Source organism: Mercenaria mercenaria, chromosome 18 (assembly GCF_021730395.1).
Source record: "Mercenaria mercenaria strain notata chromosome 18, MADL_Memer_1, whole genome shotgun sequence".
In the NCBI taxonomy this organism is placed as follows: Eukaryota; Metazoa; Mollusca; class Bivalvia; order Venerida; family Veneridae; genus Mercenaria; species Mercenaria mercenaria.
Genome location: NC_069378.1, coordinates 63450677 through 63465085, shown reverse-complemented (window position 1 = coordinate 63465085; position 14409 = coordinate 63450677). Strand labels below are relative to the sequence as shown.

At 35.8% G+C, this 14409-nt stretch overlaps 1 protein-coding gene across 3 annotated transcripts in view; it reads left to right on the top strand.

Moving 5' to 3' along the window:
* Nucleotides 1-14409, top strand: part of LOC123537789 (uncharacterized) — a 49176-nt gene that overhangs the window by 19425 nt on the left and 15342 nt on the right. Inside the window, exons 1-2 of one of the 3 annotated variants that reach the window (XM_045321594.2) lie at nt 628-917; nt 8510-8590. The gene's annotated coding sequence lies outside the window, so the exon portion shown is untranslated. Of the gene's footprint in view, nt 1-627; nt 918-994; nt 2612-8509; nt 8591-14409 lie in introns of those variants that run through there. The other 2 variants (XM_045321595.2, XM_045321593.2) reach the window with 2 other exon arrangements.

Below are 14409 nucleotides of genomic sequence, written 5' to 3'. Positions count from 1 at the left end.
TTTGAGGTCAGTAGGTCAAAGGTCAAGGTCACAGTGACCCAGAACAGTTAAATGATTTCCGGATGATAACTCAAGAACACTTGGGCCTAGGATCATAAAAATTGATAGGAAGTTGATCATGACCAGCAAAATTGACTCATATTGATTTTGAGGTCAAAGGTAAATGTCAGTGACCCATAACAGTTAAACGGTTTCCTTATGATAACTCAAGAAAACTTGGGCCTAGGATCATGAAAGTTGAGATTGGTCATGACCAGCAGATGGCCCATATTGTTTTTGAGGTCAGTAGGTCAAAGGTCAAGGTCACAGTAACAGTTAAAACAGTTTCCAGACGATATTTGAGAATGCTTGGCCTAGGATCACGAAACTTAATTAGGGAGGTTGACCATGACCAGCAGATGACCCCTATTGATTTTGGGGTCAAAGGTCAAAGTCACATTGACCCAGAACAGTAGAACTTTTTTTGCCAAATAACTAGAGTATGCTTTTGTATACATACATTTAATAAACTTGTTTATACTATAGGACAAGACTGAGTTGTTAGTAATATTATATATTGTGGGGAACCGTTTACTCATAAACTGTTAAAAGACTATAGATTGTTAAATGTCCAAAATTATTTATGAATAAGTCAGCTTAGTAACCGACCATTTGCTAGATTAAGTACGGTAGTCCAGTTGAAAAAGACGTAGATATATTGTTTAACCAATTGTCACTCACTGGTATGTAGGTTTGGTTATTATTAAATTACAAGGTATGTCATGAGTATGGCAATGTTTGTGGGCGTATGTATGTTACAACCATTCATTAAACCTGGGAAAAATGTTTTTTATGGTAAACGCATTTTGCACTGTACTGTGCCATTAATTAAATTAGAACCATTCAGAAAAGGATTAAACTGTGTCGTTTTAAAAAAGGTTAGAAGTCATATTGTGTAATTATCTTGGAGTAAACGCATGTTAGTAGTTGTATTTTGGTTTTCGTTTTTCTTCTTATTCATAGATAATGCAGTGATCGTAAAAAGTTAACTTTTATTATTAAAAATTTTTTTGCATCTTTTGAAACTAAGTTGATTTTTAAGTTTAAAAATAATTCCTTTTTTTTTCAGCTTAACATTTTTTTTTTGGAATCTTCAGAATGGAAATTGCTTTGTAAAAGATCAAACCTTTATAGACATTGTCAAAAGTTTTGAAGGTTGAGAAACCCATATTTTTCATGTTTTTGTGCAAAGTTAGCTAAAATTCTGACCAGAATAGCCTTTTATTACAGCAGTCATTTGAGCTGCACCATGAGAAAACCAACATAGTGCATTTGCGACCTGAGTATCATGAACCAGACCAGCCTGCGCATCTACATAGTGTGGTCAGGATCCATGCTGTCGCTAACTATTTCTCTTATTGCAATAGGCTAAATCCTGACCAGACTGCACGAATCCTGATAAAGCTTTTACTTTTGTATAATGCGTTTCTTTGATAAAGATAATTTTTATGCCCCTGAAGGGAGGCATATAAGTTTTCAACTGTCTGTACGTTAGTTCGTTTGTTCGTTCGATCGTCACAACGTTAACCTTTTGCATGAAGGCACTTAACTCGTGAACCACAGTACCCAGGACCTTCAAACTTCACATGCTGATAGTACTTATCGAGTACACGACCCCTACTGACTCAGGGTTTACCAGGTCAAAGGTCAGGGTCACCAGGTTAAAGGTCAAGGTCACCAGGTCAAAGGTCAAGGCAGTGTGGGGGCATTTGTCACCATTAGTGACAGCTCTTGTTGTTTTAAAATTTGGCATTTTTCACTAAGAAAATGCTGCCACATTTTTCGTTATGAATATAGAATGTCAGTTTCTTGTTAAATCCCATTTTGGATAATTGTGTTCTCATGTATTAACCAGAGGTTTTATCATTGGATGTAATATATAAATCAACTTGAGCTGCCTCTGGAACTTTTGGCACCAGCAGTATCGTTATTAATAAATTATGTACCTCTTCCAAAGTTGCACGTCTGAAACCTGATTGAACGTTTTAAGGCCATCATAGCCCTCTTGTTGTTTTACATTTAATATTGATGTGCAATGCAATAAGTGCATTTTTGAACTTTCTGCTGAAAGGTGACAGCAAGTGGCAGAACAAGGGAGGTAATTAATTAGACAATAAATGCAATAGCTTTGTCATCTCATAATCAGATTTGATGAAATAATCTGCAAAATTCTTCTGGTGATTCATAGATAATCACCTCTATCAAAAGCATTGAAATTGTTTCAAAAAAATAAAACTTCTGTTTATATCGCTAATAAAGTAACTACCTGTACTTAGTATAGATGTACTCTAGAAAGTCTTGCTTTCCTAGGGTACAGCTTGAACCGATAAGGAAGTAGCTATAATGTGGTACAGTTTTTTGTTGTCAAAAGGATGTTTCCTAATCAAATATTTGCGTTCATGACGTCAGAGCATGATTTATTTAAATAGTCCAGTTAAAATGTATTAATGCACTTTATTTGTTTGATCTATTAAAGAGAGATATCCTTGTTGTTTAATGAGTCATTTGTCAGGGGTGGCACTTGTACAGTTACTTGTGGATGGATTTGTTGCCATTTATAGAACTTCTACAGGTTATTTTAGATATTTATTTTTTTCCCAGCACATTATTGAAAATATTATTTTGTTAATTATATTTTAGTCAGGATAACCAAAATTATGCAAGATATTATGTCTCCCCCCCACATAATGGTGTGGGTGATATATTGATTTACTGCTGTCTGTGTCACACTCGCAGTCTGTCTTCTGTCTGTCATAAATCTTGTCTGCGCTCTAAGTTGAACAGATCTCATCCGATCTTCACCAAACTATTACAAAATGTGTTTTCCAGTAAGTGCTCGGTCAGGTTCGATAACGAGCCAAATAGCCCCAGACACTTAAGAATGATGGCCCTTGAATAACCGAAAATTGGCATTTTTTACTCTTGTCCGCGCTCTAAGTGGAACACTGTACACATCCATTCTTCACCAAACTTAAATAAAATGTGTTTACCAATAAGTCCTGGATGTTCCTTGCATGGTCCTAGCTATTCCAGTTGTTCAAATGGTTCCGCTTGGTTACTCATAGGGGCTGCCAGAGCTAAAATTAGAAAAATTTTCAAACAACATCTCATCCTAAACTGCTGGCCCCGCCTTGCTCAGAGTAAGAGGATGGTCTACAATCGCGGGTGTGAGTTCGATCCAAGGCGGAGCGTATTTCCGTGATCTAATGATAAAACGACATTGTGTCTGACAGGCATAGTCATTCCACTTGATTCATGATAGGAAAGCTTGCATTAAAATTGCTTGATAACAAGGATTTTGTACTTACATGATCCAGAAATGTGGTTAACATGCACGCTTACAACTTATAAAAGGATACGGTGTCTTGAAAAATGGTCGTTTAATCAATCAAACAAATAACATCACATAAACTGCTGGCCTGATTGAAATATCTCACAAAATGGACCTTGTGAGACCTTCTTCCAAAATCAGTCATATTATCCAGATTCATAAAAAAACATGGCCTACAGAGGGCACGGTCAATTTTCCCTATATGTATTTATTAGAAACTTCTAAAAGGTCTAGTTTTAAAACTAATTTTGCATTACCATCGACCAAAATTGTTCAAGCAAGCAGCATAACTGTGAGCGATACAGGGCCATAGTGGTCTGTTATAATAAATACTATCCATAACTTACTGAATCACCTTTTATACTGTTTTAAGTTTTGAAATACAGGTAGACATACAGGTACAAATACAATTAGCCAGTGCTAGGTTTGCTCAGTTACGGGAGAGAGTTGATCTCGGTTTACTAGACCATAGGGTCGTAAATTTGATCCTCATAAATTAAATTTAATTAAATTACAATCATTTGTCCTCCACCTGATTCATGTGGAGAAGTTTGTAGTTACTTGCTGAGAACAAGTTAGTACTGGAACAGAATTCACTCCGAGATTAACTGCCAATCATTAAACAAATTGAGAAGTACTCAAAACCAGCAAAAAACGCAGACAGTTATGAAATTGGACCCTCTCTTGTTAGAATATCGTTGCTACTCCTGTAACTTAAAAAAACATAATAGCGGCTAATGGCCCTTCCAAGCTTCCTATTATACGTGATTTTAAAAAATATGGCAGAAATGTCTTGGTCAGCATCTCTCGGATAAAGTAACATCTGAGATCTGTCAGGTGTATTAACCCTTACCCTGCTATATTTCTATAATGAACTGGTCCATCTTTCAATTTGGACAGTACCACTTATTATTCAAAGGGGTTTTCACTGAAAATTAACTGGCTGAATAGCGAACAGTGCAGACCATGATCAGACTGCACGGATGTGCAGGCTGATCTTGGTCTGCACTGGTCGCAAAGGCAGAATCATCTGCCGCCAGCAGGCTAAGGGTTAATTATACTGACACTTTTAGACAACTTCAGAAAGGGCCTTTAAGAAAGATTTGATGAGGTTCAATTTTAAGATCTCGATTTATACCCTAATGTTCAGTTTTATTAAACAAACCTCTGTGGGATATGTGTTTTTCTGTATGCAAATAATTTTACATAGATAAAGAGCTCACATGTAGTGTTAACCCTAGATGAGTTCTCATTTGCCAAAGGAAAGAAAGAAAAAAAAACAGTGCCAAAAGGAAAACACAAGGCGAACCCTGGATGTAAACCAATAAAAATGTGACATTTGTTTTCAAGTTTTAAGCCTGTTCAATGTTTTTTATTTTCATTACTTCCTGGAAAAGTCTCAATGGTTGACTGATATCATATATTAATTTTTAAGTGTTGACAAACACATACATAATTGAGCCGTCGTACCATGAGAAAACAAACATAGTGCATTTGCGACCAGCATGGATCCAGACCAGCCTGCGCATCCACACAGCTGAACAGGATCCAATTGCTGTTCGCTTTCAAAGTCTATCACAATTAGAGAAACCTTTAGCGAACAGCAAGGATCCTGACCAGACTGCGCGGATGCACTATGTTGGTTTTCTCATGGTGTGGCTCAGTTGTCTTTGTGGAAAAATGTACCCACCTAGGTGGAACACAGTTTTCAGCAATTGTTTATTTTTGTTTCTTTACAAATGGCAATCATTTTCAAAGGGGGACAACTTTTTCAGAATATTTTCAGTACGGGACAGTACGGCAGAACATGTAATGGTGAGGTAAAATATTGGTAACGATGTTGTTCGTTTATAAAATATTTGTGTGTTTTGGTGATATACTCTTAAACCTTAATGATCATTTGATAGAAGATGTCCTCCACCGCTGATTCATGTGGAGAGTTTGTAGTTACTTGCTGAGAACAAGTTAGTACTGGAACAGAATTCACTACGAGATTAACTGCCAATCAATAAACAATTGAAGTACTCAAAACAAGCAAAAAAACATAGACACTTATGAAATTGGAACCTCTCCTGTTAGAATATCGTTGCTACACGTGAAACTTAAAAAAACATAATAGCGGCTAATGGCCCTTCCAGGCTTCTTATTATACGTGATTTTGAAAATATGGCTGAAATGTCTTGGTCAGCATCTCTTGGATAAAGTAACAATTCTGGGATCTGTCAGGTGTATTATACTGACACTTTCAGACAACTTCAGAAAGGGCCTAAATTAAGAAAGATTTGATGAGGTTCAATTTTAAGATCTCTATTTATACCCTAATGTTCAGTTTTATTAAACAAACCTCTGTGGGATATGTGTTTTTTTCTGTATGCAAATAATTTTACATAGATAAAGAGCTCACATGTAGTGTTAACCCTAGATGATTCCTCATTTGCCAAAGGAAAGAAGAAACAAAAACAGTGCCAAAAGGAAAACACAAGGTGAACATACCCTGGGTGTAAACCAATAAAAATGTGACATTCGTTTTCAAGTTTTAAGCCTGTTCAATGTTTTTTATTTTCATTACTTCCTGGAAAAGTCTCAATGGTTGACTGATATCATATATTAATTTTTAAGTGTTGACAAACACATACATAATTGAGCAATGCCATAAGAAAACAAACATAGTGCATTTGTGACCAGCATGGATCCAGACCAGCCTGCACATCCACGCAACTGATCAGGATCCAATTGTTGTTCGCTTTCAAAGTCTATCGCAACTAGAGAAACCTTTAGCGAACAGCAAGGATCCTGACCAGACTGCGTGGATGCACTATGTTGGTTTTCTCATGGTGTGGCTCAATTGTCTTGGTGGAAAAATGTACTCATTGTCTATAAGGATATAAAGTACAAAATAGAAAACGGTAATAGTTCAATATTGTTATAAAAAAGAATTGTAACTGAAGGTGTTGAAATAAAAGTGTTAATTTTTATTCTGTCACTTTCCTAGAAGTGCCAATAGACATTTCGAGGGTTCAACGCAATAAGGGCGTATCTACATATAATACCTATATGTAGATATGCCCTTATTGCGTTGAACCCTCGATTTGTAAATTACGCTAATGGAAAGGGAACCAATGAAGTAGTAATTTTTAGCTCAACAGAGGATGAATTTACTGACTGCTTAAGGTGAGCTGCTGTGACCTTTCATTGTCTGTCGTGCGGCATCCCTCATGCATACATCAACATTTGCCTTGTTAACACTCTAGAGGCCACATTTGTGATCCAATCTTTATGAAACATGGTCAGAATGTTTGTCTTGATGATATTTAGATCAAGTTTGAAACTGGACATTATGCATTAGCAGCATTCTATGCAATTTTGTATAAATGAAGTTTTGAGCTTTTGAAATTGCTTTATATTTCATTTGCTGGGGGTCTACTTGGTCAAGAATCACTTGCCCCTCACTGTTGTGGGTTTGATCCTTGCCCCTCACTGTTGTGGGTTCGATCCTTGCCCGGGGTGTTGAATTCATCATGTAAGGAATCAAGTTATCCAGCTCTGTCTTACAGAAGGTCGATGGTTCTACCCAGGTGCTCCCTCTATGATGAAATAATGCACAGAAGGATACTTGGTTTCTTCCTCCACCATCAAAAGCTAAAAAGTCCACATCATGTGGACCATAATTGTGTAGATGTGATGTTAACCCAATTTCCCCCACCTCCCAAAAAAAACAACAACAACAACAAAAAAAAATGCATACACAATTTCATTTGGTTTTTTTTTCTTTCTTCGTTATATCTAAAACTGACTATTACTGTTTAAATATTGCTATAGTGCAATTACTAAGTTAATCTGATTTCATTTATTAATTTCATTATTCTTCTGATAGAATTCGGTTGACTGATCCATGAATTATATATTAAGAATGTAATATGCCTAAGTAATTATGGTCAGATTTGCCGAATTAGAATCACATATACTTCATTGCCCTGTGAGATGTTGGTTGGAAAACAAAACGAGGGATTTAGTGAAAGCTCTATCAATCCTGAGGTGTCTGGTGCTGTCTGAATATGCTCCAACAAAAACTGAAAGTCCTTAAAAAGCATGAACTAAAGGTTCTTTAGGGGTTTTCTTTTAGTTATTGTAATTTAACCCTTACCTTGCTAAAGGTTTCTAGTATGAACTTGTCCATCTTTCAATTTGGACAATAACATTAACTGTTAAAAGGGTGCTTACCAAAAATATACTGAGCGAATGGTCATGAACAGTGCAGATCTTGATCTGAGACTGCACTGGTGTGCACGCTAATCATGAACTACAGTGCACTGATCGCAAAGGCAGAATCAGTCGTGTTTAGCATGATAAGGGGTAAGTTTTAACTGCCTCAGTAGCCTGTAGTGATAGTGGGTTCGCTTTGAGTGGCAGAGATCATGGGTTTACTCCTTGGCTGTGACATACATGTAGCAGTGACATGAAAAATGGTACTAGTAGCTTCTTCGTTTGGCAGTCAGGATTCTGATTGGCAGGTGGCATTTTCTGTTTGATTAGGTATTTTTAGTTTCGACGTTCTCTGGTTATTATGAAAAATGATTTTCTATTATGGCCGAATGATGCTGAAATTGCGTATACAGGGATTGCATGTTGTCATTATGTGTCTGTAACCTTAACCTTTAGCCTGCTGGCGGAGAGTTATTCTGCCTTTGCGACCATGCAGACAGATCAGCCTGCACATCCGTGCAGTCTGATCATGGTCTGCATGTCGCTATCAGTCAGTAATTTCAGTGATCACCTTCAAATAATAATGGTATTGCCCAATAAATGATGGACCAGTCCATTTAGAAACTTAGCAGGGTAAAGTTAGAAGGTACATAGACGGGTCAACCTGCTGGTGTACGATCATGTGACTGGGTAGGGTATCATGTTACATTTCTTCAGCGTGATATTTCAGTGAGGCAGCTCTATAAAGTTCCGCATTGTGTTCACTGCTGCAAGTTACTGACACCATTGTTTTATGTGACTGATAATTTTGTTTTAAATGCAATTAGCCCGGACCCACAGAAACACAAGACAATATAAAGGCTATAATTATCATGATGTAAAATGCAATTAATTTATATCTCATTGTTATGATTTTTTTATTTTTCATATTTTCAGTGTTGTCGACCTCTGCAAATTGAAGACAAGATGGCCTCAGACAGAACAGAGTGTGTGAAATACAACAAGTATTACTATGAGGTAATCTAACATTTGGCACTTGTTGGTCGTCTATGTCTGTTTATGGGTGTCTTTATGGCCCAGTGGTTAATGTTGATGACCTTGAATCTCTTAACCTTTAGCCTGCTGGCGGCGAGTATTTCTACCTTTGCGACCAGTGCAGTTGGACCAAGATCAGCCTGCACATCCGTGCAGTCTTATCATGGTCTGCACTGTTCGCTGTTCAGTCAGTAAATTTTCAGCAAACACCCCTTCGAATAATACATGGTGTTGCCCAAATTGAAAGATGGACCAGTCCATTATAGAAATTCAGCAGGGTAAAAGTTAAATATGTCAGGTTGTTGGCAGTATATTGGTGGTTCTGTCCAGGACTCTGTCCACACCTTAAGTAATGTCCAAAAGGACACTATGGGTCTGATGCCATCATTAAATCTGTGAAGTCAACAGAATGACTTTACTAGCTACTGGACTATGATATTTATTATATGCCTGAAGGGACGTATTATGTTATGACGCCAGTATCCGTCCATCCGTTGGCCATTTCATGTCTGCTCTGTAACTCTTGAAACCCCTGAAGGATTTTAAAGAATCTTGACACAAAATGTTCATCACATCTGGATGATGTGCAGAGCGCATGTTTCAGATGGCTCGCTTAAAGATCAAAGTCAGACTTTTGGGGTCAAAGGTCATACCTTCGGGCATATATTGGGCGTATATTGCTCTGCATTGCGATGCTCTTGTTTTTTTTGTTTTTTTAATTTTTATTTTTTAATTTTTAAATTATAATAGCCAGTCTATATTTTAGGTCCAATATCAGTTCTCTTGAGAAAATCTGTACAATAGACTGGCATTTGTCATTTTACATGAAATAAAAGAAAAATCACTTAGATCTAAAATTTTGAGACAAATTTTTTATTACAAGTCTAGTGGTTATATATAGTCTGCCAAAGTATGGGTGTGACTATAATATTATGATATATAAAACAAAACATGGCTGATTTGGAATTACAATATTTTTTTTTTTTTACTGATTTGGGAGTGGGGCAGGGGTCTTTAAAGTTGAGAAAAAATGTGTCATAATATGTCTAAAATTGGAAGTATTAAAAAGTCATTATATTTATTTAACTGTTACATTTAAGAAAAAAAATGGTCATAAAATTTAATGCATTAAGTTAGCATACTGTCTTGTGTTTGAAATGTTTAAGGTAGGGACAGTCTTGGTTGAAAAAAGTATATATATACATATATATATATATAAAAAAACTGAAATAAAAAGTGAAAAAAAACTTGAAATTTGGAAAAACATACTAACTGTTACAGTTAGGGCGAAATTTCAGCCCCAAATTGACTTTTGAAAAAACACAACACTGGATAAGGCAAATATAAAATAACTTGATAGAAGCAACTTTTTTAGATTACGAGAAATTTCTTCTATCTAATCCAAAGATGTACTTACAAACCACTAATTTCTGTAATGTACTGTTTTATATCGGTCATTCAAAGTATTACAATATTAATAAATTAACAGTTAATGATATAACACCCTATATTAACATTAATGTTATGCGTTATTCTAATTATTTCCTGACAATATATCTTTCTACCATGTTCTTACTGTGAACAGTTACAATGTATTGGGGCAATAAAAATGTCCAGGTAATAGATGATAACAACTCATTAAATGGTTTGGTCAGGAATTTAGTCCATACCTTAGGGTTAATTAAAGGTGACACTGCGCATAATATATTTTGTAACCTTGGTGTGAAAAACCATGGTTATTAGCTTATTTATTTATATACATGCAGTAAAAGTGGTTTTTCCTGCAATGGGATGACGCTATGTGGTTATTTTATATTTAAATAATGCACTTGTCACAGGCTAGTCCCGCCGTTACATGACTGAAATACTGTTGAAAAAACGTCGTTAAACCCAAAACAAACAGGATATAGTCATTTCCTAATTAAAGGACACTCCTAAAGGTATTTACATCACAATATTAAAAGTCTAAAAATAGAATATCTATAATAAAAAAATAACTATAAATGAGTATTATTAAAAAATAATCTTGTCAATCTTGTATGAGTATGATACACAGGGGAGATCAATCTCCTCTATTTCAAATTTGATATATTTTACTGTGTGACTGGCACAGTAGACAGCTGCGAATTTTCAGATTTAGATCCCACAGAATGAATGAATGTTTTTGCTCACCTGAGCCAATGGCTCAATGTGAGCTTTTGTGACCGGTCAATGTCCATCGTCCGTCTTGCGTCGACTGCGGTGTCCGTCGTCTGTCCGTCAACATTTTCTAAAAATATCTTCTTCTTGAAAACCACTGGGCAGAATTACACCAAACTTCACAGGAATGATCCTTCGGTGGTCCCCGTTCAAAATTGTTAAAAGAATTTTATTCGATGCAGAACTCTGGTTGCCATGGCAACAACCGAAATGAAAAACTTTAAAAATCTTCTTGTTCAAAACTGCAAGGCATAGAGCCTTGATATTTGGCAAGTGACATCATCTAATGGTCCTCTATGAAGATTGTTCAAATTGTGCCCCTCGGATGAAAAGAGGCCCCACCCTGGGGGTCCCAAGTTTTACATAGACTTATATAGGAAAAAACTTTAAAAATCTTCTTGTGTAAAACTACAAGACCTAGGCCTTTGATATTTTGTATGTAGCTTTGCCTTGTGGTCCTCTATGAAAATTGTTCAAATTGTGCCCCTGGAGGCCCCACCCCGGGGTCCCAAGTTTTACATAGACTTATATGTAGGAGAAAACTTTAAAAATCTTTTTGTTTGAAACTAAAAAGCCTAGGCATTTGATATTTGGTATGTAGCATTGCCTAGTGGACCTCTAACAGAATTGTACAAATTATGCCCCTGGGATAAAAAGAGGCCCCACCCTGGGGGTCACTTGTTATATGAGTTATGTAGGGAAAAATACTTAAAAAAATTATCAGATCATATTTCCTAGACTGTTTAATCATATTTACCTGATGTACCCAAGTGATTATGGGTCACCTTACTGTGACCTTGACCTACTGACATACTTTCTTGTTTTCTAAGATACAGCCTTGAAATTTGGATGACATGTGCAGTTTTGCATACTGATCTTAAAACTGACTTTCAGTGACCATGAATTTGACCTACTGACCTACTTTCTAATATTTTAGCATCAGTTTGCCATTTGAAACATGTGACTCCTATTACTCAGGTGAGCGATTCAGGGTCATCATGACCCTCTTGTTACATTTTAGTTTGCATTTGCAATACTGAGAAACCATTTTATTTTGTGGCCAGAAATTTCACCAGTTTGACAAAACGGGTATTTTTTGGGTATTTAAATATATGGATTTAATTTATGGGTTGACTCAGTCAAGAAATCCACAAAAATTAGTCCTCCTTGAAGATAAATGATTTCACCCAGTAAATTCAATGTTCTTATTTCTGACACTCCAGATGCTTAAGTTTATTGAATTGGAAAATGAAATTCTACACAAACAGGCAATTGAGCTGCATTATGACAAACCCAACATAGTGCATTTGCGACTAGCATGGATCCAGACCAGCCTGCGCTTTTCTAATTGCAATAGGCTTTGAAAGTGAACAGCATGGATCCTAAACCAGACTGAGTGGATGCGCAGGCTGGTCTGGATCCAAGGTGGTCGCAAATGCACTATGTTGGTTTTCTCGTGGCGCGGCTCATTATAAGAACAAAGTTGCAACCTTTTCAACCTCGTTGATAAAGAAGTACACAAACTCAACACTACCTGAACTTTTGGGAAGCATCACACTTCTAAACTTCACTGGGAATTAATTAACCTTCAGCCTGCTAAATTTCTAAAATGGACTGGTCCATCATTCATTTTGGGCAATACCATTTATTATTTGAAGGGATGTTCACTGAAAATTTACTGACTGAATAGCGAACAGTGCAGACCAAGATCAGACTGCACGGATGTGCAGGCTGATCTTGGTTTGCACTGGTCGCAAAGGCAGAATCACTTGCCGCCAGCAGGCTAAAGGTTAATACACCAATCCTTATTATTCAGGGAAATGGGGGGGAGGGGAACAGAAAAATGCTTTTATATCATTTAACATGGAAGTACGTGTGACATTAACGGGATCATACTAGCTTACTACAATGAAAACTTTCTGTCATTTTGAAAGCTACTTCATTATATGTTGACACCTTAAGATTTTTTAATGTTCGATAATGTATAAATTTATGTATTTTTGGTATATAGTATCTATTGTTAGTCTGCAGGAAGAGAATGCTGGATTGACATTATGGGTAATAAAAACACTTTTTTTATTTTCCCTATTCTTTAAAATGACCTGCTTTGAAGGAAATCAGTTTACAAATCGGTTGTCACAAGTACTTTTAGCTATATTTAACAGAAGTGAAAAGTACATTTTAATTAACTTCTGTTTTTAATGGCCAATCCACCTGCAATAGGAGACCTTCCCATATCTTCCTGTCATGATGATAATGTTTTGTATGTCCAATTTTTTCCCTAACAAAAAATTGTTTGTTTCTGGTAACATGCTCAAAAATGTAGGTAGGTTGGTAATTTTTTTTTTATTGAGTGGGACTTTTTGGAAATTATTTTTGTGTCAAAAAATGGATACAAATAAGGGGCTTATGCCTTTAGGGCATCAGTAATTTGATTTCTAACATCAGACCATGTTAAGAGCATAAAAAGTGCAGTTTTGCAAGTTTTTGTTACAAAGGTGAAATTTTTTTTTCCAAGGCTTTAAAAACAATTAGCATCTGGCCAAAAATTAGGGTAGGTCGGGGTTAAAATGACTAAGATTTGAATTTTTCATATTATTTTGCAATTTGCCTCATACCACATTATTCTCAGTAACTTATAATTGTATAAGTTTAGCAAAAATTATTATTATTATTTATGGTAAACTGAGTTTATTATAATTATCATAACTTATTTAATACCAAATATATATAGAATTGTTCTTGCATTTTTTCTTCAGTTTAAATGTGACAAGTATATATAATGCATTAGTGGTTAAACTGACTGGGTTAAGTGTGCAATAGCAGCTATGGATAGCTCTATTTACTGTTTGTTCCACCAAACCTGACAGCTTTTTTCCACCCCACCTCATCCCTGCACAAAATTTAAAACTTTTTCTTTGATTTTCTTGCACACTTGAAGGTGGTCGAGTTTCTCCAGTTTGAAGTTTTATGGGAGTTGATTTTAGATAGTTCCGTTAATACAGGGAGTTTACATCTATTTTTAAAAGTACAGTAACTGTTGATCCTCGGAATGTCAAATTCCAAGTGACCATTAGTGTATTATTTTGAGCTACTTTAAAAATAATAATTGGAACAGGTGTATCATTTAAACATGATTGGTATTTCATATTTTAATGGACTTGGTGAGGTAACCTAAAGGTATTAGTAATTAGTTATGCTAACTGATTCTTTCACCATAATAATATTATATAATATACAAAGACCAATCCATGGGTCATGGGTTCAAGCCCCACTGGGGTCACGATCATGACTTCTCATATGACACCAGTACTGGTTTTTCCAGGAAGCAGACTTGAGGGTGGTTCCAATAAGCTTGAAGCTTTCATCACAAATTAGTATAAACTAAAGACCAACGTCCAAGCTATGTTTTATTAAGCATGTTTTCCAGGTATTACATGACATATAATACACATTAATTTTGACATATTTATGTCCGGTCAGGAATAGATTAGTGTTGTGATCACCATTAACTAATGAATGTGTCATCACCTGTGTGCATGCACAATTAAAAGTCAGATTTTTTTTTTCATGAAATGTGTTCTGAAAATCATGTATTTAAT